The sequence below is a fragment of the Ursus americanus genome, chromosome 27 (genome assembly GCF_024610735.1).
Source record: "Ursus americanus isolate L20-20 chromosome 27, mUrsAme1.1.p, whole genome shotgun sequence".
NCBI classification, from domain to species: Eukaryota; Metazoa; Chordata; class Mammalia; order Carnivora; family Ursidae; genus Ursus; species Ursus americanus.
The window spans coordinates 39,828,811-39,850,869 of record NC_142153.1 but is presented as its reverse complement, the minus strand read 5'-3'; the positions used below and the strand labels follow the sequence as shown (position 1 = coordinate 39,850,869).

Genomic DNA, 22,059 nt, shown 5'->3' with positions numbered 1-22,059 from the left:
GGTCTTCTGAAAATGCCACGCTCACGCTCACCAGGAGCTCTGGATGTGAATCTTAACTCTGCTTATGCGGGAGGCCGCTGCACATTTGCATCCACAAAGCAGAGTAGACAACCTCCTTCCTAAGCTTAGTGAGATGACTCTGTGAGGTAACGTTTGTGAAGTTCGTGCTACAGCGCCTGGCCCCAGGAGGTGTGCAGGGGCTGACCTCCTCATGGGTTGATCTGGTAGAGCACCTGCTGTTTTCCTGGAACCGTGCCGAACCCTCATATGACAATGACAATGGGGATCAGAACCCGGTCGCGGCCTTTCAGGAGTTTATGGAGTGAGGCCGACCCGGGAAGGGAATTTGATACAAGCTGGCAGGAGGCAGCTGATGGTGAGAAGAGCTCAGAGAGGACTTCCTGGAGGAGATGATGAGTGAGCGGAGTTCTGAACGGTGAGTGAGTGTATTGTTTCCTAGGGCTGCCACAAACGTGGTAACTTCAAACAATGGAAATGAATTTTCTTAAGTTTTGGAAGCTGGAAGTCCAGAAAGGAGGTGTCAGCAGGGCCATGGGCCCTCTGAAGACCTAGGGGAAATTTTGTTCGTTGTCTCTTCCAGCTCCGTGTGGCACAGACACTTCTTGGTTTGGGGCAGCATAATTCCGGTCTTTGCCTCTGTCTTCACGTGGCTGTCCGTGTGACATTATAAGGACATTTGACCTATTTGTCATTGGACTTAGAGCCCACCTGGATAATCTGGGATGAACTCATCTCGAGATCCTTAACTTGATTACATGTGCAAAGACCCTTTTTCCAAGTAATGTAACAACCACAAGGCTGATGGACATAACTTTTGAGAAAACACCATTCAACCCACCACAGTGAGTAGGAGGTAGCCGAGCAAAGTCTGGTGGGAGGGGTGCTCTCAGTAAAGGGGGTGGCACAGAAAGGGGCACAGGACATGGAATGGCTTTCTGGTTTTGGGAAACCACAGTGTAGTCTTATTAGACCACGAATTGTGAGGAGGACTGAGGGAGGGAATGAGTGGAGAGGCAGGCTTGGCACAAAGCAATTTAGCTTCTGTCATGGGTTGAGATAAAGATGCTGAGGTCCTGCATGAGAGTTAAAGATGGCCGAACATGTTGGAGAGAGAAAATCATCAGGACCAGGGAAAGGATTCAACATGGCAGGAGAGGAATGGGGAAGATCATTGCTGGATTTCTGGTTTGGGGAATTGACTACACAGTGACCCCACTGGGATTAGCAATAAGAGGAAGGTGTAAGGGGGGCATGGGTATGGGGCAGAAGGTGTAGGAGAAGATGACTGATTTAATTTGGGGCCTATAAATGCTAAAGCTCATATGAACACCTGTAACTGGGTGCCTGGAAGACAGGTAAGATATGAAACTGCAGGTCTGAGATAAAAAGGTCAGTGTCTATGTCCAGGGACCCACAGACGGTGACAGTGGATGAAATCACTTACGAAGAGCTTCAGGGAGAAGGGGAGGGGGCCAAGGACAGAATCCTGGGGGATGCTCACTGGCAAAGTGGGAGAAGGCCACCAACCAGGAAGGGGTCATCAGAGGGGGAGGAGAAGAGCTCAGAAAGCTGCTAGGATTCCTAGGAGCCAAAGTGCAAATGGTTCCAGAAGGAGATACTCAGAATAAGAGCGTTATGAGGATATCAGGTTATGAATTCAGACCACATGCCAGGAGAGACCAGTCCCCATAACTACCAACTGGGGCCATGGGGGGTATCCCTGTAGCACCACAGATCCACACAGAGCGCAGGCCACTGGTGCCCTGCAGAGGGCAGTGGTGGGTGGTGTCCTGCTCTTCTTTCTCCAAGGCTAATAATAATAATGGTCAGCACTTAGCCAGCATCCCTTTCCCTCCCTTGCACTAAGTGCTTTGCAGATCTTTGCTCATTTAATCCCCACAATGAGATGAGTATCATGTTTATTTTATGGAGAGGTGTGGGGAATTCAAGGATGCTTGACCCAGGGGCATAAAACCATTAAATGGTAGAGCTGAATACAAATGAGGCTGACCTAACTCGACACCAGCCCCCTTTCCAGCAGGATGCCTGGTGTTGCTATAGCCTTGATCCTTCTGAGATCAGAAGTCACGGAAGAGCACGTATTGCATGGAGCACTGGGTGTTATACACAAGTAATGAATCATGGAACTGTACATCAAAAACTAGGGACGTACTGTATGGTGACTAACATAACATAATAAAAAATTATTATTAAAATAAATAAATAGAGTTGCTGTTGTTCTCACAAATCTGAAAAAAAAAAAAAAGTCATGGAAGAAGACTTCTCAGCTAAGAACTCACACCCACCTTCCAACAACCAAATGTAGCTGCTATTTCCCAAACCAGGAAGGCAGTTCTCAATATGCCCAGTGACCTTGTAGACTTACTCTTCCTCTTACAGTCCCCAAAGGTACAAGTTACCCACAGTCAGCAGATGTTTGAATTCAGTTTTCTCTCTCTTAATGTCCACATTTCTGATCCTCCAATTATATAGCAATAGCTTCTAAGCTCTTTTATAAACCAAAAGATTTTTGACACTATGCATTCTGGGGTCCCATTCCAGGCTTATTAAAAGGAATATCTGGGGTGCCTGGGTGGCTCAGTTGGTTAGGCAGAAGACTCTTGATCTCAGCTCAAGTCTTAATCTCAGGGTCGTGAGTTCAAGCCCCATGTTGGGCTCCATGTTGGGTATGAACCCCCTTAAAAAAAAAATTTCCCATGGCGTGGTCCTTAGATCTGTATCTTTGATTCTGAGGCAGTGGTCCCTAATCTGGCATTTATTTGGATACCATTGTTATACAATGGCTTGTCAATAACGTGAGGTTATGTTGTGGTTATCTGTTGGCAGATGGAAAATGAGCATAGGTTTTAAAAAACGCTTGGTCATCGGTTCTGATCCATTTCTTACCTGTGGCCTTTCTTCTTTGTATTAGGTTAGTTGCTTCCCTCGCTCCTTACCCTCTTATTGGCTCAAGGATAAAGTCTGTGTGATCAGTTTAAAGCTTGCTTGATTTGCAAGACTTGTTTTGAGAAAACGTAAACGGTATTAATTAGTATTATGGATCTGGGAGCGTAGTGCTGGGCAGGTTTGGAGGTTTGAACAGATCTGGGGTTGGCTGGTGCCCTCTAGTGGTTGGAACGATTCAACAGCTTCTAAGGTGGGTTGACCCCTGTGGGCTGCTGGTTTAAAATGGAAGGAGTCTGTCTGCCTTGGACTTGCTGTCTGGATAGCAGCCATGTCTTGCCATGGGGCCTCCTCTCTCTGGCTACAGTATTTTTCCTGTATAAATTGGAAGGGGCGGACAAGGATATTAGTGAACAGGCAGTCAGCATGTACAAAGGGCTGCCCAGGGAGACCGGTCACGTGTGAAGTGTAGCCAAGGGGGCAGGTAACGCCCAGCACCGAGCACTGTCACAGCCCCGCCACTCCACATGCCGAAATGTGAGCTCTCTGAGGCAGGAACCCTGGCTTACTCGTCTTTGTGTCCTTAACATCTGGCACGGGGCCTGGCATGGAGAAAGTATATATTGAAAGAAGGGAGGAGGTGCCTGGGTGGCACAGTCGTTAAGCGTCTGCCTTCGGCTCAGGGCGTGATCCCAGCGTTCCGGGATCAAGTCCCACATCAGGCTCCTCCGCTAGGAGCCTGCTTCTTCCTCTCCCACTCCCCCTGCTTGTGTTCCCTCTCTTGCTGGCTGTCTGTCAAATAAATAAATAAAATATTAAAAAAAAAAAAAAAGGAGGGAAGAAGGAAGAAAGGCAGGTTGGCGAACTTGCTTCTCTTGGCTCAGGATTAAGTCTTGCAAGAGTGGAGCTTAGCATTGCACCGCTCACATCAGAGACAGGACTGAGAGGTGACGGCACAACTGCTGTAGGTTTCATGCTGCCCGGAGGAGGAGTGAATACCAGGATCCTGACCCTGGAGGCTCGGAACCCTTCTGAGTGCTTTGCCTCCCAGTTCCAGTGGGGTTTCTTGTGCCCCATGACTTCTTAGGCAGTCCTCACTGCAGTGTTTAGGCACAGCTCCTGGCCAAACTCTCCTGCCAGAAGACCTGGGCTCTGGCTCCGGCCCTCCACTCCTCTGTGGGGCTGGGACTTGCCAGCCTCCGTGATTACATGCACCAATGCCTTAAAAACCTCTCTCCTTCCTTCTCCCTTGTACACACACACACACACACACACACACACACCCTATTGGTTATTTCTCTGAACCCTGACCAATACTTCCGGAATCGTGTTAGCTGCTGAGTGCAGTGGGAAACAGACCTGAGAGGCTCGGCCCCCTGCGAGAGTCCCCTGCAGTGAGGAATTAGAGGTCCGATGATAGTGCAGTGATGGTGGACAGTGGTGCCCAGGGCGCAGGGTATGGGCAGGAGAGACCCTGAGGAGGATGTGGGGTGGGGTTGGCTGGGGGGCGAGTGGCGCAGACAGTGGGGCAGGCGAGGCAGAGGGAGAGTGTGCAGCAGGGCAGGGAGGAGCCACGGGGAAGACGGCCAAGCTGGAGAGGTCTCCTCGCCCTGCCTCTCTCAGTGTGGTGGTCACTTCCTCAGGGAAGCCCTTCCGGCCTTTGTGTTTGGTTGAAGCCCCTAATATATCGTCCTGGCATCGTGGACTCGTGTTGTGACATGTAATCACGCAGTTATGTATAAATAGCTATTGAGTGATGATTTGATAAATAATCTGTAATCTGAGTGTAGAGTGAACTGGAGGAGCTTGCTACCAGTGATGGGGAGAAGAGTGAGGGGCTCTTGCTGAAACCCATGAGAGAAATGATAGGGGTGTCCATGGCAGTGGCTGTGGGGGTGCCGGTGTGGGGACAGACGAGGCAGATGTCGAGAAGGGTCTGTTTGCTGCAGGGCTCCAGACCATCTCTTTCTGGTTTATTTTGATTTCACCGGAACTTAGTGTGGCATCTGGCACACAGTAGGGCCTCTGTCACATTGGTTGCAGAATGAAGGAATGCCTCGTGGACAGCGGCCTGGCACACAGGGATGCGTCCTGAATATTTGCCCAGCACCCACATGAGTGCATAGAGTTGTCGCACTTCCAGTGTCCTACCCTCACCACCTCCTGGCCACCGGCGCCCTGCTTCGAGTGGTGAGACGTCCGCCTGCCTCCCGAATCTTACAGTAAGTCCTGAAGACTATGGTGTGAGCTGCCAGACTGTGTGCACACAGCGGGTGTCCTTCTGTCTGGCACAGGCTGGGGAGATTCCTCCTTTCACTTCCTAGGAAGCAGAAAGCCATGTTCTCTTCGGGAACATGGGCCGAGAGTTATGCGCTTCCCCAGACTCGGGCCTGCAGTGAATCCCCGTCTGGTCAGTCGTATGTCTCGGGAATGGGGTTAGGCAGTTTACATTGTTTGATTTAATAGTTTCAGTTCTTGAAAGTGTGAAAATGTTCAATTTCTGGAGGAGGAAACCAAGGGGGGGGAAGATGAATGACTTCCCCCATGGTTACCTGACTGGTAAGGGGTAGCAAGGGGCGGGCCACCCTGCAGGCTCCATACCCTCCTCTCTGTGCCAGAGGGCCTGAACCCCGGCTGCCCCTTGGAATCACCTGAGGTGCTTTATCGCAAGCCAGGCCTGTTATCACATCAGAAGCTCTGGACCCAGGGCCCAGGCATCAGTGTTTTTCAAAGCTTTCTAAGTGCTGGCAGTGTGCAGCCAAGGTTGAGAAGTACTGCTCATCAGGCCCCCCCTGGGGCATCTCCCCGCTTCCAGATTCTTGTTCGATCACTCCTTGGCTGTCCCAAACTCGGGACACTCAAAACAGCATGCTGCCGTCTTCCCCTGAATTTGCACCTCTTCTCATAGCCTCGCTTTACAATTCTTTCTCCCAAGGCACACGGAAATGTGGGGTCGTCTGTGACTCTAGCTTTGCTCCCACAGCTGCTAAGTTCTGTTGGTTCCATCTTGATGCCTGTCCCCGCTGTCGCTCTCAGGATCCCTGCAGCCACCATCATTATTGCCCCACGGGTTCCCTCTTGGGTTTTGGCAATCGCCTCCTGACTTTTTGCTTGCCCCCAGCAAGCTCCAGTGCATTCTATGTATATTGTTGCTAGGGCGATCTTTCTAAGATGCAAAAAAGCCTTCAGTTGCCTGCCTTAGGCTTTAAGAAAAGCACCCCAACTCCTCAGTATGTCCGCTCTTTCTCTAAGCTGCCAGTCTTCTGCTGCGTTATTTCAGGCAGCCTCCGGTCCTGTGTTAAGGCATCTGCAGCTTGTCCTCAGAGCGCTAGGCGCCTTAGTGCCCGCCTCTCCCTGCCTCTGGCTGGGCAGTTTCCTGTGCTTACAGCAGCCCTCTTGTCCTGGGTAAACTCTGTTTTTCTTCCACCACCCTGTTCAGGAACCTCTTCCAGGAGCCTCGCCGGATCCCGTCTGACCACCACGCTGGTGTCGGTATTCTTCCTGGGTGCCGCCATGACAGTGCCTTCGGTTATCTTGTATTTTTCTATGTGGTTGTCTGCTTCCCCATTAGATTGAGGGGCTCTTATGATTAGGCTTGATCTTACTCATCCTTGTAGCCCCGAACCAAGCACATTGCCTAGCAGGTCGTCACCACCCAGCATGTGTTTGCCAAGTGAGGAAGAACCATGAGATTATACAAAGCTTGGACCCTGGCAGCAGGCTGCCGAAACATCATGCTGGAGTTGGGAAAGGACAGGGTGTAGGATAGCTGGGAGAAAGGAATAAAGAAAAGGCAGAGAGCCATCAGAAGAGATTCTATTATACGGGGTAGGAAGGTATAAGCCTCATGTAGAGCTTCGGATACAGAAACAAGGAGGAAGAAGTGATTTTAAGAGAAGAAAGGAAAGGCAAAACTTATGATCACACAGTATTTTTTGATAAAGGTAGGAACATTTTTATTTTATTTTATTTATTTATTTATTTATTTTAAAGATTTATTTATTTATTTATTTGACAGAGATAGAGACAGCCAGCGAGAGAGGGAACACAAGCAGGGGGAGTGGGAGAGGAAGAAGCAGGCTCATAGTGGAGGAGCCTGATGTGGGGCTCGATCCCATAACACCGGGATCACGCCCTGAGCCGAAGGCAGACACTTAACCGCTGTGCCACCCAGGCGCCCCAACATTTTTAGAGAACACATTGCATGCATTCAAAAAACAGCTACATCCAACATGGTATCAGGGGAATATCTGGTTATAGATTCTTTTTTTTTTTTTTTTAAGATTTTATTTATTTATATGAGAGAGCACAAGCAAGGGGGAAGTGATGGAGAGGGAGAAACAGACTCCCTGCTGAGCAGGGAGCCTCCCACCTTGGGGCTCCATCCCAGGACCCCCGGGGATCATGACCTGAGCCGAAGGCAGATGCCTAACAGACTGGGCCACCCAGGCGCCCCTCTGGTTATAGATTCTTCAATTATTTTTAGTTAGGAGTAAATTTCTATATATAAATCTCTTCTATGACACTGCTATAAAAGGTATTTATCATATTTGTGGCAAATATGGCCTCCCACATGTGGGGGGAGTCTCCATATAATGAATTCTTCTCTTGGAGGTAGAACCCAGAATTCAGTGTCCCCGTTACCCTCAAAGTCAGGGCACAAGAACTGACCTAGATTCTGCCAGTCAAGACTTTTATTTGGAAGAAGGTAATCTAAGAAAAGCAAGCTGTAGGGAGTCTCTTTCTGGAACTGGTGGTGTGTGGGACCAGCAATAATGAAACCTAAAGAATACAGATAAAGCAGAGCTCATGAGAAAATGTATAGTCTAAATACTAAATCAATCAAGAAGAAGAAGTGAATTAAATATTCAACTGAAAAAATTGAATAGAGAACAAGAAAAGAAGCCAAAAAAAAAAAAAAAAAGCAGAAGTAAGAAACGAAACACAGTTAAAAAGCAGAAATTCATGAATTAGTAAATAGGAAAAGGTGGTGCCAAATCCAAAAGCTGGTTCTTTGGTAGAAAAAACAAATCCTTCGAATCAATCTAGAAATAATAAAAATAATCTGCAATTAGAATCAAAGAATAATCATGAGAATAAAACGCTTACAGCCAATTGGGTCACAGTCTTAATAAAAATAATGCTATGACGCCTGTCTTTTTACCCGGATGTTTGCAGTGATTGACCAATTGGACCATAAACTTGTTTGTATATGCGCTAAGAGTAAAAGCAGATCTGATGTAGAACACTCGTGTGGAGGGAAAAGTATTTGCGGAGGAATTTTGAAAAGACGAAACAGTTGTGTCATAACTGATTTTCAGTTAATTTCTGCCTAAAATTGAGATGTGCCCACGAACAGAATCTTGCTCTTCATGGTGGTCCCTTTGGCCTGGGTGGCCACTCCCATCGCTTGCTCCTGGCTTTAGCGAGGACTCCCTCTAGCAAGGATGAGAGCTAGATGCAAGCAGCTGTTAGAGCCTCCTCCCCCATCAATCTCAACACTCAGACCCTTTCCGGATAGAGTTCTGGTCAGGAATATGAACTAATTTTGGCTGTCATCCCCTTCATCTACTATCACCTCCACCCCTTCGTTCGCCCTTCTCCCTTCTGCTCTGTGCCTCCTGGGTAGGTCACTGTGGCCCTGTGGATTTTCCCACCAACATTTTCCATTCTACCCTTTTCCACTGCAAGTCACACTTTTGCTCTTGTCTAAAGAGACCACCTCCTACTGAGTCGCTTATTCTCTCCTGTCCCATGACTCCCGTACCACGGGGCCATGAGGGGACCACCTTCTCTTAGCTCTGCAGTCCCACTTCCAGACCACCATAACTGTGACCCAGAACCTCAGTGCGTGTGTGTTTCACCTCTGTACCTCCGTCTTATTTTACTTAGCATAATACCCTCCAGGTTCATCCATGTTGTTGCAAGTGGCAAGATTTCATTTTTTATGACTGGTATTCCATTGTGTGTGTGTGTGCATATATCTATATCCCAACAACAGTGCACGACTTTTTCTCTACATCGTCACCAACACTTGTTTCTTCTCTTTTTGATAGTAGCCATTCTGACTAAAGTAAAGTGATATCTCACTGTGGTTTTGATTTGCATTTCCCTGATGATTGGTGGTGTTGAGCATCTGTTCATGTATCTGTTGGCCATCTGTATGTCTTCTTTGCAGAAATGTCTATTCGGGTCCTCTGCCCATTTTTTAATTGGATTGTTGTGTTTCTTTGGTGCTCGGTTGTATGAGTTCTTTACATATTTTGGACATTAACCTCTTAATCAGATATATTATTTGCAAATATCTTCTCCCATTCAGTAAGTTGCCTTTTAGTTTTGTTGATAGTTTCCTTTGCTGTGCAAAAGCTTTTTATTTTGGTGTAGTCCCAATAGTTTATTTTTGCTTTTGTTTCCCTTGCATAAGGATACCTATCCATAAGTATGTTGCTAAGGCGAATGTCCAAGAGATTACTGCCTATGTTTTCTTTTAGGAATTTATGGTTTCAGGTTTCACATTTAGGTCTTTAATTCATTCAAGTTTATTTTTTGTGTATGGTGTGAGAAAGTGGTCATTCTTTTGCATGTAGTTATCCAGTTTTCCCAGCACCGTTTATTGAACAGACTGTGTTTTTCCCATTTTACATTCTTGCCTCCTTTTTCATAGATTAATTGACTATATATGCATAGGTTTACTTCTGGGCTCTCTATCCTTATCCCTTGAACTATATATCTTTCTTTGCGTCGGTGCCATATTGTTTTGACTATACAGTGTTGTAGTATGTCTTGAAATTTGGGATTGTGATACTTCCAGCTTTGTTCTTCTCTTTCAAGAGCATCATAGTGAATTGACAACTTTATACATAAGTCACCGCTCACCATGATGAGTGTAGTCATCACCTGTCACCATACAGGTTTGACTATTTGAGGTCTTTTGTGGTTCTATACAAATTTTGGTATTATTCTTCCCAGTTCTGTGAAAAATGCTATTGGTATTTTGGTAGGGACTGCACTGAATCTATAGATTGCTTTGGGTTGTATGGATATTTTAATAATATGAATTCTTTCAATCCAGGAGCTTGGTATATCTTTCCATTGTTTGTATCATCCTGAATTTCTTTTATCAGTGTTTTATAACTTTTAGAGCATAGGCCTTTCACCTCCTTCTTTAAACTTCTTCCTAAGTATTTTATTCTTTTTGGTGCAATTGTAAGTGGTATTATTTTCCTAATTTGTTTTTATGCTACTTCAATATTGGTGTATAGAAATGTTACCAATTTTTGGGTATTAATTTTGTTCCCTGCAAATTTACTGAATTCGTTTATCAATTCTAATAGTTTTTTGGTGGAGTCTTTAGGATTTTCTATATATAATATCATGTCATCTGCAAATAAAGACAGTTTTACTTTTTCCTTACCAATTTGGATGCCTTTTATTTCTTTTTCTTGTCTGATTGCTCTGGCTAAGACTTCTAGTGCTGTGTTGAGTAAAAGTGGTGAGAGTGGACATCTTTGTCTTGTTCCTGATTTTAGAGGAAAAGCTTTTGTTTTTTCACCATTGAGTATGATGTTAGCTGTGGGTTTTTCATATATGGCTTTTTTCTTATGTTGAGGTATGTTCCCTCTAAACCCACTTTGGTGAGAGTTTATCATGAATTGATGTTGTATTTTGTTAAGTGCTTTTTCGGCATCTATTGAGATGATCATATGATTCTTACTTGCTAATGTAATGTATCATACTGACTGATTTGCAAATATTGAACCATCCTTGAATCCCTAGAATAAATCCCACTTGATCATGATGAATGATTGTTTTTCTTTTTCTTTCTTTCTTTTTTTTTTTAGAGAGTGACACAACAAGAGAGAGGAAGTTGGGGGGAGGGGCAGAGGGACAGGGAGAGAGAAGATCTTAAGCAGGCTCCATGCCTAGCTCGATCTCACAACCCTGACATCATGACCTGAGCTGAAATCAAGAGTTGGACACTTAACTGACTGAGCCCCACCCAGGGGTCCAGTGAATGATCCTTTTAATGTATTGCTAAATTTGGTTTGTTAATAATTTGTTGAGGATTTTTGCATCTATGTTCATCGGTGATACTGGCCTGTAGTTTTGTTTTTTTGTGGTGTCTTTGTCTGGTTTTGGTATGAGAGTAATGCTGCCCTTGGAGAATGAATTTGGAAAATTTCCTAGAAAGATCTTTCTGTCTCACAATCAGATAATGTTGCTTTCCTCCCCAGAATTTACAGACGACTCCCAACTGGCTCTAGGACAAAGCCTAAAATCCCTCCCATGGTGCCCAAGGCCTTCACAGAGGCCCTGCTGAGCTATTCTCAATCTCACAGTCTGTGCTCCAGCAACACTGACCTGGTTGTCATGCTCTCTATTGAGAACAACCCTCCCTTCTCTGTCCCTCTAGCAAATGCTTTTTCTTCCATAAAAACTGCTCAGACACGCCTCCTGAGAGGCACCAAGGAGATACGTGGCATACCTTTCCCACTTCCCTCATCATACCTCCACTATACTAATTATCTTATAGTATCATTACTTGTTTGGTAAACTCCAGATTTTACATCTGCTTCTATTCATATCCTGAGTTTCCGGTGCAGTTCCTGGTACCTTGCTAGTGCTCAGGAGATATTTGCTTGGATTATCTTGACCCCCAAACTCCTTGGTAGCTGTTCCTTCTTTTTCTGTTACAAATACAGGGACCCAGAGTGGCCGTCTCCCATCATAGATCTGTTGTTCTCCCTTTTCCTTTCTTTGTCACTTACGTTTCTTTCCTGTAATCTTTCCGTGGAGAGAAAACTCTCTTCTCTCATGCCGTATCTTGAATTTTTCTTCATTCTGTATCCTAGCTTGTCCTGTGAAAATAGGCTCTGAAACCCTCTGGCTGGGCCCCAGCTCTTGTGGTGGGTCAGGAGACGGATCTGCCGCCAGGATCGCGCACAGTTTCTGGCCTGGCTTTGCCCTTTGCTGGCTTCTTCCCAGCTGATAGGCCTTTTGTCTGCCAGTGTTAACTCTGCGCTATTTCCTGTTCTAGTCTTGGTTTTCAGGTTCCCTCTTCAGATACTTAAATACCAGGAAGAATAGGAGGAGGGGCATTTTCCACTAAGAACTAAGTTATAAAATCATGATGTCCCTTCTGTCAGTGGGGTGGCACCCACAGGGAAAGAAGTTAGATGTTCCACAGGCCCATCCTGGCTTGCACCCTTACAGCTGGACTTTTCTCCAGAGGTCAGTGCCCTCCTACATACCCTCCTGCCCCTGTTTTCACCAGATTCTTACTTAAAAAAAAAAATTATTTGTTTATTTAAGAGAGGGGGGGCACACAAGTGGAAGGAGCAATGGGGGGGGGGGGTGGGGAAGAATCCCAAACAGACTCCATGCTGAGCTCAGAGCCTGACACAGACCTCAATTTCATGACCCTGAGATCACTACCTGAGTTGAAAGCAAGAGTCAGATGCTTAACTGTGCCACCAGACTCTTTAATCTGCATCAGTTAGTGACAAATTTTCTAATCTCCAAATTGGGACTCTTGACATAGATTTTTTTTTTTTAAAGATTTTATTTATTTATTTGACAGAGAGAGAGACAGCCAGCGAGAGAGGGAACACAAGCAGGGGGAGTGGGAGAGGAAGAAACAGGCTTCCTGCGGAGGAGCCTGATGTGGGGCTCGATCCCAGAACTCCAGGATCACGCCCTGAGCCAAAGGCAGACGCTTAACGACTGAGCCACCCAGGTGCCCCGATTTTTTTAATTTGTGAATTTATTTGCTCAGTAAGCCTTAAGAAACATGACAATTCTATTGCATTTAGGTGATCTCTATACCAATTTTACTGAAAAATAACAAAATGACACTAAATTGGAATTGTTCTAGAAGATATGAACTGCAAGTTGCTAGGGCAAGTGAAGCTATTGCAAAAAAAATAAGATGAGAAAAGGAGAAAATTGTATGTTCTATTTTAGCCAGGATTTTAGCAAGAGGTTTTACGAAGTTTAATTCAGCCAAAGCTGCTTTTGTATCAGTCAAGTATGCTGGTATGTATGACTTATCATTTAAAATTATTGTTCAAATAAATTAGAAAAAGAAATGACAAAGGGGGGGGCGCCTGGGTGGCACAGCGGTTAAGCGTCTGCCTTCGGCTCAGGGCGTGATCCCGGCGTTCTGGGATCGAGCCCCACATCAGGCTCCTCCACTATGAGCCTGCTTCTTCCTCTCCCACTCCCCCTGCTTGTGTTCCCTCTCTTGCTGGCTGTCTCTATCTCTGTCGAATAAATAAATAAAATCTTAAAAAAAAAAAAAAAAAGAAATGACAAAGGGCATGGGAGAGAGTGCTTAAAATAATGGTCATTGACCATCAGTGTTTGGGAAATGAGGGCAAAGGTGGTGTTAGGGGTTGAACTGTGTCCTCCAAAAAGATTTGTTGAAGTCCTAACCCCTCAGTCCTAATGTTTTTTGGAAATATGGTCATTGCATATGTAATTAGTTAAGATGAGGGTGACACATGGGCTCATTGTTGGCATCGTTGGCAGCAGTGTCCTGTTGGCATTTTGGTAGGTCCAGCCACCACCCCCTCCCTTTAAAGGAGGCATTTGTAATAACTAATGTAGGCAAGCTCAAGGCTGAAACGGGGACAAAATTAATGGTTTGTAAATTATGGTCAGTTCATACAAAACATGACTGGTCTTTTGACAGGTGACCCCTGCTGTAATCAGGTGTCTTTCATTTGTGAAGGGATAGAGCAGATATTGGTTTTTAGGTAAATGCATTGAAAACTGATTTGCCAAAATTGATTTTTTGGAAATTAAACTTGCCTAATGATGAATTCTTTAAATGTACCACATTTGCGTATTTTATCACTAGAAACCCCGATTTCTGAGTTTTATATGAAAACTTTTCTGTTAGATTTTGGTTTGATTAACTTTTTTCAAGCAGTTTTAGGACCATTCTTCAAATTTCTTAAATACCCTATAACGTTCACTGGTAATTTCTAGCCAGTAATAACCAAATTTTAGTATATTATATAGTTTTTCCTGTTGCTTCCTGGCTTATTTTTTATTCTACGCATATTTCAACTTTAAAAAAATTATTGTACTATTTTACTTCTTCATTCACACTTTTGTACTTCTGGTGTGGATATGTTAAATTTGAGGCATTCTTCAAACAGACCGTCTTTTGTAGTAATACCTTGGGCATCACCACTCTGAAAGGTTTTACCTATTCATGTTGATGCTTTCTGCAAACCACGACCAAATCTATAGATCCCTATTGCTCCCTGTTAGAAACCAAAATGTTAGCATTTTTAAAAATTTAAGTATTTATAAAAATACAATAAATATAGTGGTTTATAAAGTCAAGAATAAATTGTGCTTTTGATAGTTTCACCAGCTTTTAAGTGTGTTTTATAGTTTTGGTGAAAATTAAGAGCTTTTGTTGTAATTTAAAAAGTAAATGTTTCACAGCAGCCACTTTGTAGCCTGCTCACTGAATGTCCATTTCGTGCGTGTTTCACATTTTAGATTCTGAGTGTCATTTTTTTTAACCTATTTTAACATATCTGTGAATCTGGGGCTATCCAAAGGTGATAGATTAAACTGAAAATATGTTATTGCAAGAGAGAAAATCCAGCTTGTCGTTTCTAAAATCCTGGATACTTGAGAAAGTGTCAACATTTGTAATTTGAGATATATAGGGGATTCTCATTCCCCAGAGCGTATCTATATCCAGAAATCCCTGGAGTATATTGAACTTTGAGTGGGCCATGGCTAGGAAGAAACTAAAACTCAACTAGAAACCAAAACCCAATTCAGTTGTGGGGGGTCGGATTTTTTGAAGGCAATGTCATCCTGTCATATAAATCTTTTGATGGGGGAGGTAGTAGGGAATGCTAGCTGTTAACTGGCCAGCCTCCCTTGCAGGTGGGTGTGTAGGCTGTGTTCTGGCCAAAGGACTGTGGGTCACTTGAGAGGTCCCACATGTCGGCCTGGCCTACAAAACTTCCCCTGCCACTCCCTCCATGTCCCCCTTTGACTGCCTCCAATGGAGACAAGCCCGAGGGCAACCTTGGGGCCACGTGTGGAGGATGTGGAGCCACGAGATGGAGGGAAGCTTGGTCCCTGGACGGCGTCCCTTGAAGAGCTGCCTGCCTGCCGATCAAGGACATAGGCTCTAATTTAGATTTCCCCTGAGCAAGAAGTAAATTTCTACTGTGTTAAATCAATAAAACTTGGCGATCGTTTACTACAACAGCGAGACTTTCTGATCATAACATAAAGATTATAGAAACTGTTGATTTTAAAACTTAGTCGTTTAGTGAATGACCTTTTATGTGACTCCTTTGCTCGTCTTCGGTAATAAACTAATAGCCAGCCTTTATTGAATGTTTTTTTCCAGGAGCTGTTGGGACACGGACACAGACTCACCTGTCTCATGATTCACCACAGCCCTGTGAGGTAGGTAGTGTTTGTTTTTTTTTTACCCTCTTTTCCCAGAAGTGGAGACTGAGGCAGAGATGTTTAAGTAGCTGACCACAGTCTTGCAGCTAGTGAATGGCAGAGCTGGAATTTAAACCCAGGCAGCCTGGCTCTGTAATAGTCTCTCGTCATTGCCCTCGAGGGACTGAAAATGTCAGAGGAGACTCCGGCAGATCTGTTTGACGGGAAGACCATTCCGGTGCTCCAGAAACCAAGTGTTGGGCTGCTGAGTTAAGAGGTTTCAGTTGTTGAGCTCAACACCGTCAGGCACTTGGTCCCAGCCCTGGGGGGCCTGTGGCAGGTGGGTCCCTTATTCTTGCAAGGCCCGTAGCGTTTTGTGCATTTGTCCATCCTGAGAGAGGAGCAAGAAACAGGCTGAAATGGTGTCCTCAGACGATGGCTGCAGCGTCCCATCCCATGTTCTTTACCCATTGTCACATTTCCCTTCTGGTGGTGGGACTAAATCTCGGGGGGCCCGGGTGACATTTCACATGTCATTCGAACCCATATAGCACTGTGGACTGGCGTGGTGCTTGGATCACCCAACCTGTGGCTCCGTCGGTTTGGTTAGCTGGGTGGCCTCGCAGAGGGTCACCTTAGACACCGTGCCCTCCCCTCCAGCACCCACTTCAGGAAGTCACCGCAAAGCCGAGCGAGTTCTGCCCACTTACTTAAATGTTGCCCCAACCCCCCTCTTCAACGAGCAAAATAACAGCTAAGGCGGAGACGCTGCCTTCCGCTGCCTTGACCAGTAAGAAGTTCATTCTAACTCACATCGTATTTCGATGGTTCTAGTTGAAATAACTTCCTAGGCCTCAGATTTGATTTGGGGGACTGCTCCGTGATGAAGACCTGGGCCAGCTACGCGGGAGTGATCATGATGCCAAAAAGCGTTCTGGAGCATGTGGGAGCAAATACAGCCTGGAAATGTTGAAACGCTTTGTAAGCAAGTATATCCCGTTCCACGCAGACCTAACTTGCTAGACTTGAATTTTGCCCAGTGGCTAAGCTGTGGTTCTGCCAAGAAAAACCATCACTGAAGGCCGCACAGGGAAGGTGTGGTGTCACAGGTCCATCGCTGCCTAGTTCTTGCAAGAGGGACAAATTACCGGCTCCACAGGAGGCCAAGATGTTCTTATCTCTGAACAGGGAAGCTCAACGCCCTCCCCACGAAGCTGTGTCAGAGACCGATGCTTGGAGGAGAGCTCCGGGTGGCTGCCAGCCGTGTGGGGTGACTGAGCTGCACACCTGACCTGTCACACCACCTGGCGGGCCGTCCCCAGTGCTCACCTCGTCTGGGCGGCACAAACTTCCCACAGCGAACCGGCATGTCCTCATCAAGCTGGATATGTTAATTTTCTAGCGCTGCTATAATCCCCGCAAATGCAGTGGCTTCAAACAATGCAAGCTTGTTCTCTTAGAGGTCTAGAGATCAGAAGTCCGGAATCTGAAGAATAGAATAGAATAGAATTGGTCTCCCCGGCCCACATGACATGGGGACGGATCTGGTCCCTTCTGAAGACTCCAAGGAGAATCTATTTACTTCTGCCTAGAACATTCTTCTCCAGAAGGTTCAACTCTCCTCACCTGTCAGGCTCAGCTCAAATGTCACCTCCTCAGAGGTTTTCCTGACCATCCTACCTAAAGTATCATTTCAGCCCTCCCACCCTACCAGAGCCCTTATCAGAATTAGTAAAAATCGTTTTTTTAAATTTGTGTATAACACAAATGCCCCAAGCCAGATGAGATCTTGGTGGTTTGAGGAGCAGAAAGGAGGTGGTATAGCTGAAGGGTGGAGAAGTGAGAGGAAGGTGGCTCCCTGAGGCTGCAGAAGCAGTGGGGACCAGCTTGTGGGCCACGTTGGGAAGCCAGAAGCAGGTTTTAAGCCAGAGTTGGGGTGTGTGCTGTGATCTGGTTTTCATAGACTATTGTGGCTGCTGAATGAAGAAGAGAGTCTGTACGGGGACAAGCAGGGAGACTGATTGAGAGATTTATATTCGTATAGATCAGAGATGTCAGTGTCTTGATGTGTAAGGTAGGGTCTGTGGAACTGTAGGGAGCTAGGCTGATCTGGAATATATTTGGAAGTAGTATTGACAACACTTGTATTTGGAGAATGGGGAACACGTAGGAATCAAGAACAACTTCTGGGATTTGACCTTGGGCCTCAGAGATCTGCTGGTGGGTCATAGATTTACTTTCAGAAGGCACAGTGCTTTGGGCTCTCTGTTCTTTCTCTCCAGAGTTGTGAAATTTTGTCATGGGGGGTTTGGGGGTTTAAGAATGCTGGGTAAGGGGGAAGCAAGAGAGAGCGTTGAAAGAGAAAGTGAGGAGATAAGTGACAGACCTGACTAAATAATAATTTTATTAGGGGCACCTGGGTGGCTCAGTTGATGAAGCATCAGAGTCTTGAATTTGGCTGAGCTCATGAACTCAGGGTTGTGAGATGGAGCCTGCTTAAGATTCTCTCGGCCCTTCCCTCCTCAAAAAAATTAAATAATAGCTTTATTAAATTGTGTTTCCCATACCCAGGATTAAATTAGCTTCCCTGAAACCCTGTAAAACCTGCTGCATACTCTCTTCTGGCATCAGATGACTGTTAGGGTTACTCCTCCTTAGGTAGAGGTGGCTTCCATAAATGGGTGCTGTTTTCCCTAACACTTGAGAACCTTTCTCATTCTTTTTGGGGGAAGAGAATAGAATAGAATAGACTCCAGGGAGAATCTGTCTGCTTGCCTTTTCCAGTTTCTAGTCGCCTTCACGTGTCCTTCTCCCCTCTGGAGCCAAATTTCCCTCTGTCTTCCTCTTGAAAGGACCCTTGTGATTGCATGTAGGCCCCACCCGCAGCTAATCCAGGATAATCTCACCACCTCAAACCCCGTCACCTAAACACCTACAAAGTCCCCTTTGCCATATGAAGTGACGTCGACAAGTTCTGGGAATTGCAACGCGGATATCTCTGGGGGCCATTCTCCAGCCTCCCACCATGTGTCCAGGTGTGTGGCCCACTGCGGACGCAGACTCGGCTCAGGATGAACTATTCCCAAGAACTTGTGAGGGCAGGAGAAGGCCAGGGCTGGGGTTTTCGGGGACTCTTCATCCACTTCAGGCGAGAGTCCATCTCTCAGTGCTGGTGCCATGGCTCCTACAACATACACACTCATGCATTTTTTGTTCTTTGTCTCTGGAAGGTCTGCCTCCATGGTTACAGTCCATGCCAGTTTCTTTCTTTGAGTGGCAATAGCAGGATCTCTAGCGAGCACGAGGGGAGGGGAGGGGAGGGGCAGAGGGAGAAGCAGGCTCCATGCTGAGTGGGGAGCCCAACACCGATGTCGATGCCTCACGGCTCAATGCCAGGACCCCTTGATCCCAGGACCCTGGGATTCATGACCCGAGCTGAAGGCCGACGCTTAACCGACTGAGCCACGCAGGTGCCCCTCACCTCCCCTTTAACTTTGCTTTTATTCCCTAAGTATTTAGTGTCTGCTAGGAATTCAGCCGTGGAGGTGAAGGCAACACAGGAAACTTTGAGAGATGTAATGTCTTTTTGTTTTTATTTTAATTACTTTTTCCTCAGAAGCCAGCAAAAGGGAAAGAAAAAACCAGGCACTACCCCACACTATGGGAGGGTCTGTGCTCCCCCATCTTGGTTAATCCTTTGGAACATCCTATAAGGCAGATATTCTCCTTAACGAATGAGAAGCCCAGGACAGTGAGAAGTCAAGTAAGTTGGCCGAAGCCACACGTCTAACTAGTGGCAGAGTCAGGACGCAACATTGCTCAAGTGAGCTGGAGGGAGGCCTCCTACTTACCAGCGGAGAAATCCAGATCCAGGTGGGGACCGGAGCCCCACTAGGGGGAAACGCAGGGCTATGGGAAGAGCCCTGGGCTGGGGGTCAACAAAAGATCCAAGTTCAAGTCCTGGTTCTAGGACTTTGGGCAATTCTCTTAACCTTTCCAGCTTCCTCAGATGAAAAGCAGGCAGCTGGAGACTGTCAGCTTGGCAGATGAACCGCTGCCAGTTGGGAGTGGGACTTGAGCGGGTCTGGGAGAAAGGTGACACTCTGAAGGCAGAGGAAAGCAGAGACAAAAACCAGGGAGCAGGTCAAAGCTTGCACACACTCAGAAATATTCACATGGCACTTCCTATGTGCTGGACACCGTACTCGGGCCCCGGGACCCCACAGAGAACACAACAGATCGAAGTCCTTGCCCTCACGCAGCTTGCACACAAGAGGGGAGACAGGCACAGTATGGGGGTTGGAGGTGGTGACCTCTACCAAAAAAGCGAGCAGGTGAGAGGCCAGGGGTGGGATGGCCCCCTAGATTAGAGGGTGGTCAGGGAAGGCTCCTGCAAAGATGACATTTGAGCAGACTTGAAGGAGACCAGGGAGTGAGTTGGGTAGATCCCAGCAGACAAGCATGCCGAGCAGAGGAGCTGCCTGTGCACGGGTGCTGAGGCAAGAAGGGGACCGCCAGGTTTGGAGACTGGCAAGGAGACCAGCAGTGAGGTTGGAGGGGGGTCAGGAAGCAGGGCAGTAGAAAGACATGAGGCTGGTAAAGTTGACCTCTCTTCAGTATGCCAACACTCGGGGAGAAAATTTAGTGGTGTTGTAATTCTTTGCGTTAAATAACACCATTAGAAAATTTTTAAACGGAGCATTTTGTTATTTGGCCCAAAATTCAAGAAGATGAGGCCTTTGTCCTCAGTCAGGCTCTGTATCCAAGAAATCAGTAGTCTCCCCAGAGTTGTCCTTTCCTTTTCCTGGGGACCAGCTCTCTCTCCTCTCTCGAGGACCTCTGGGGTCTGCTTGTGACTGCGGCGAGCACAGAGCAATGACTTTTTACATTTGTCACAGTTTTGTGTTGTCCTTTGCCTTTTGTGAACGCTTACGTGGAAACCAGTCTCTCTACCACTGGACCGGCTGGGCCGTGACTACCTCGAGTCTCTTCGCTCCTGGTGCAATGTTCCGATTCTGCAGTGAGCTAGCTGTGTGATCTTGATCCCATCTCTTAAGTCAGGCTACGTGTTGTTTTCTTTGTCTGCAAGTGGCTGGGTGCTGGCTAGAACATCTGTAAAGTCCCTTTTCATCTGAAAAGCCCATGTTCCATGCTCTCTGGCAAACAACATTCCTTCCCGGAGCTTATCTCCTCTCAGAGGTCAAACCAGCAATTACCCCCTCCCCTTTCATGCTGGCTGTAAGACATGAATAATTCATAAATGGGCTTGCAAAATGGGACTGCAGGACCCTTTGGCCAATTCCCCTGTGCCCCACATAACTAGTGCTCACATACCAGAAAGGTTACCAGGACAGATTCTAATTTTCTTCCACCTTTAGCCTCGTAAGCCCTCAAGAGGTCTGAGTGATAGTCCGTTGCATGTCATAGATTTTTTTTTTTTTAAGATTTTTTATTTATTTATTCGACAGAGATAGAGACAGCCAGCGAGAGAGGGAACACAAGCAGGGGGAGTGGGAGAGGAAGAAGCAGGCTCATAGAGGAGGAGCCTGACGTGGGGCTCGAACCCGGAACGCCGGGATCACGCCCTGAGCCGAAGGCAGACGCTTTAACCGCTGTGCCACCCAGGCGCCCCTGCATGTCATAGATTTATACAGTTTTACAGCTGGAAGGAATCTTCAGGATCCCATGGTTCATCATCTTCATCATCATCTGGTCAGCTCAGGAGACTTAGGCTCAGAGGTCAGTGACCTGCTGGATGGGCGTGGTCCACAGGGCAGAGCAGGGACCAGAATCTGTCCTGCCCCTGCTAGCTGAGGCCCTTTCCCCCACCTTTTGTTGCTTCTATTGTGCCAAATGCTAACCCTGCCCCTCCAATTAAGAGATGCTTGGAATTACTTTTGGGGATGATGGTAAAGAACTCTGAAAGTAAGAGTGTTGTTTTTAAATACATGCTTGTGGACCCAATGCAGTTGACAGGGGGAGCGAGGCCAGTTCCCCTAGAAACGGTGGATTAAAAAAAAAAGGTAGCGAGGCTCCGGTACACAGCATTCTACCTTCCATGATATGATTTACAAACCCTGAAAAATAAATGAAGACAAAGGAGAGACTTGAAAAGAATATCCTTAACCTCAAAGGGTACAAAGTTTTCCTTCACTGGATGAAATAGTTCTGGGGATCTACTGTACAGCAAGGCGACTATAGCCAACAATGCTGTTTAGTATACTTGAGATTTGCTAAGAGAGCAGATCTCGGATTAAGTTTTCTCACCACACACACACACACACACACACACACGAAGAAAAGGTAGCTATGTGGAGACAGTGGACATATTAACTAGCTTGATTTTGGTGATCATTTCACAATGTATATGTATACCTTAACGTATAGAATGGTTGTATGTCCATCATACTTAGATAAAGCTGTTAAAAAAAAAAAAAAAAGAGTATTCTGAACCCGTTGTGGTTGTATTTCACCCCTTTCACCACTAGGTGTCCCCTGGCCAGGGGGATGTCCCCGCACATCCTTTGTGGCGTGAGAGTGGGTGAAAGGCAAGGGTCAGCAACAAATCCCATGATTTCCTGCCTCGGGAGGAGGTGCAAAAAGAGGGTGAGGGAGGGGCTTCTGAACAGGCCTTGTGTTCTGGCAGAACCATGCGTTTAATTCAGGAAGAGTCCTCATTGAGCTGAAGAGATTGGCTGTAAT

General features: G+C 46.3%; 1 long non-coding RNA gene across 3 annotated transcripts in view; it reads left to right on the top strand.

The window, feature by feature from the left end:
• LOC123784514 (uncharacterized) overlaps positions 1–22,059 on the top strand; it is a 127,949-nt gene that overhangs the window by 65,158 nt on the left and 40,732 nt on the right. For 2 of the 3 annotated variants that reach the window (XR_015722029.1, XR_015722030.1), the window contains exons 5-6: positions 2–436; positions 15,317–15,375. This is a non-coding gene — a long non-coding RNA (uncharacterized LOC123784514). Of the gene's footprint in view, position 1; positions 437–601; positions 1,483–15,316; positions 15,376–22,059 lie in introns of those variants that run through there. The other variant, XR_015722031.1, reaches the window with a different exon arrangement.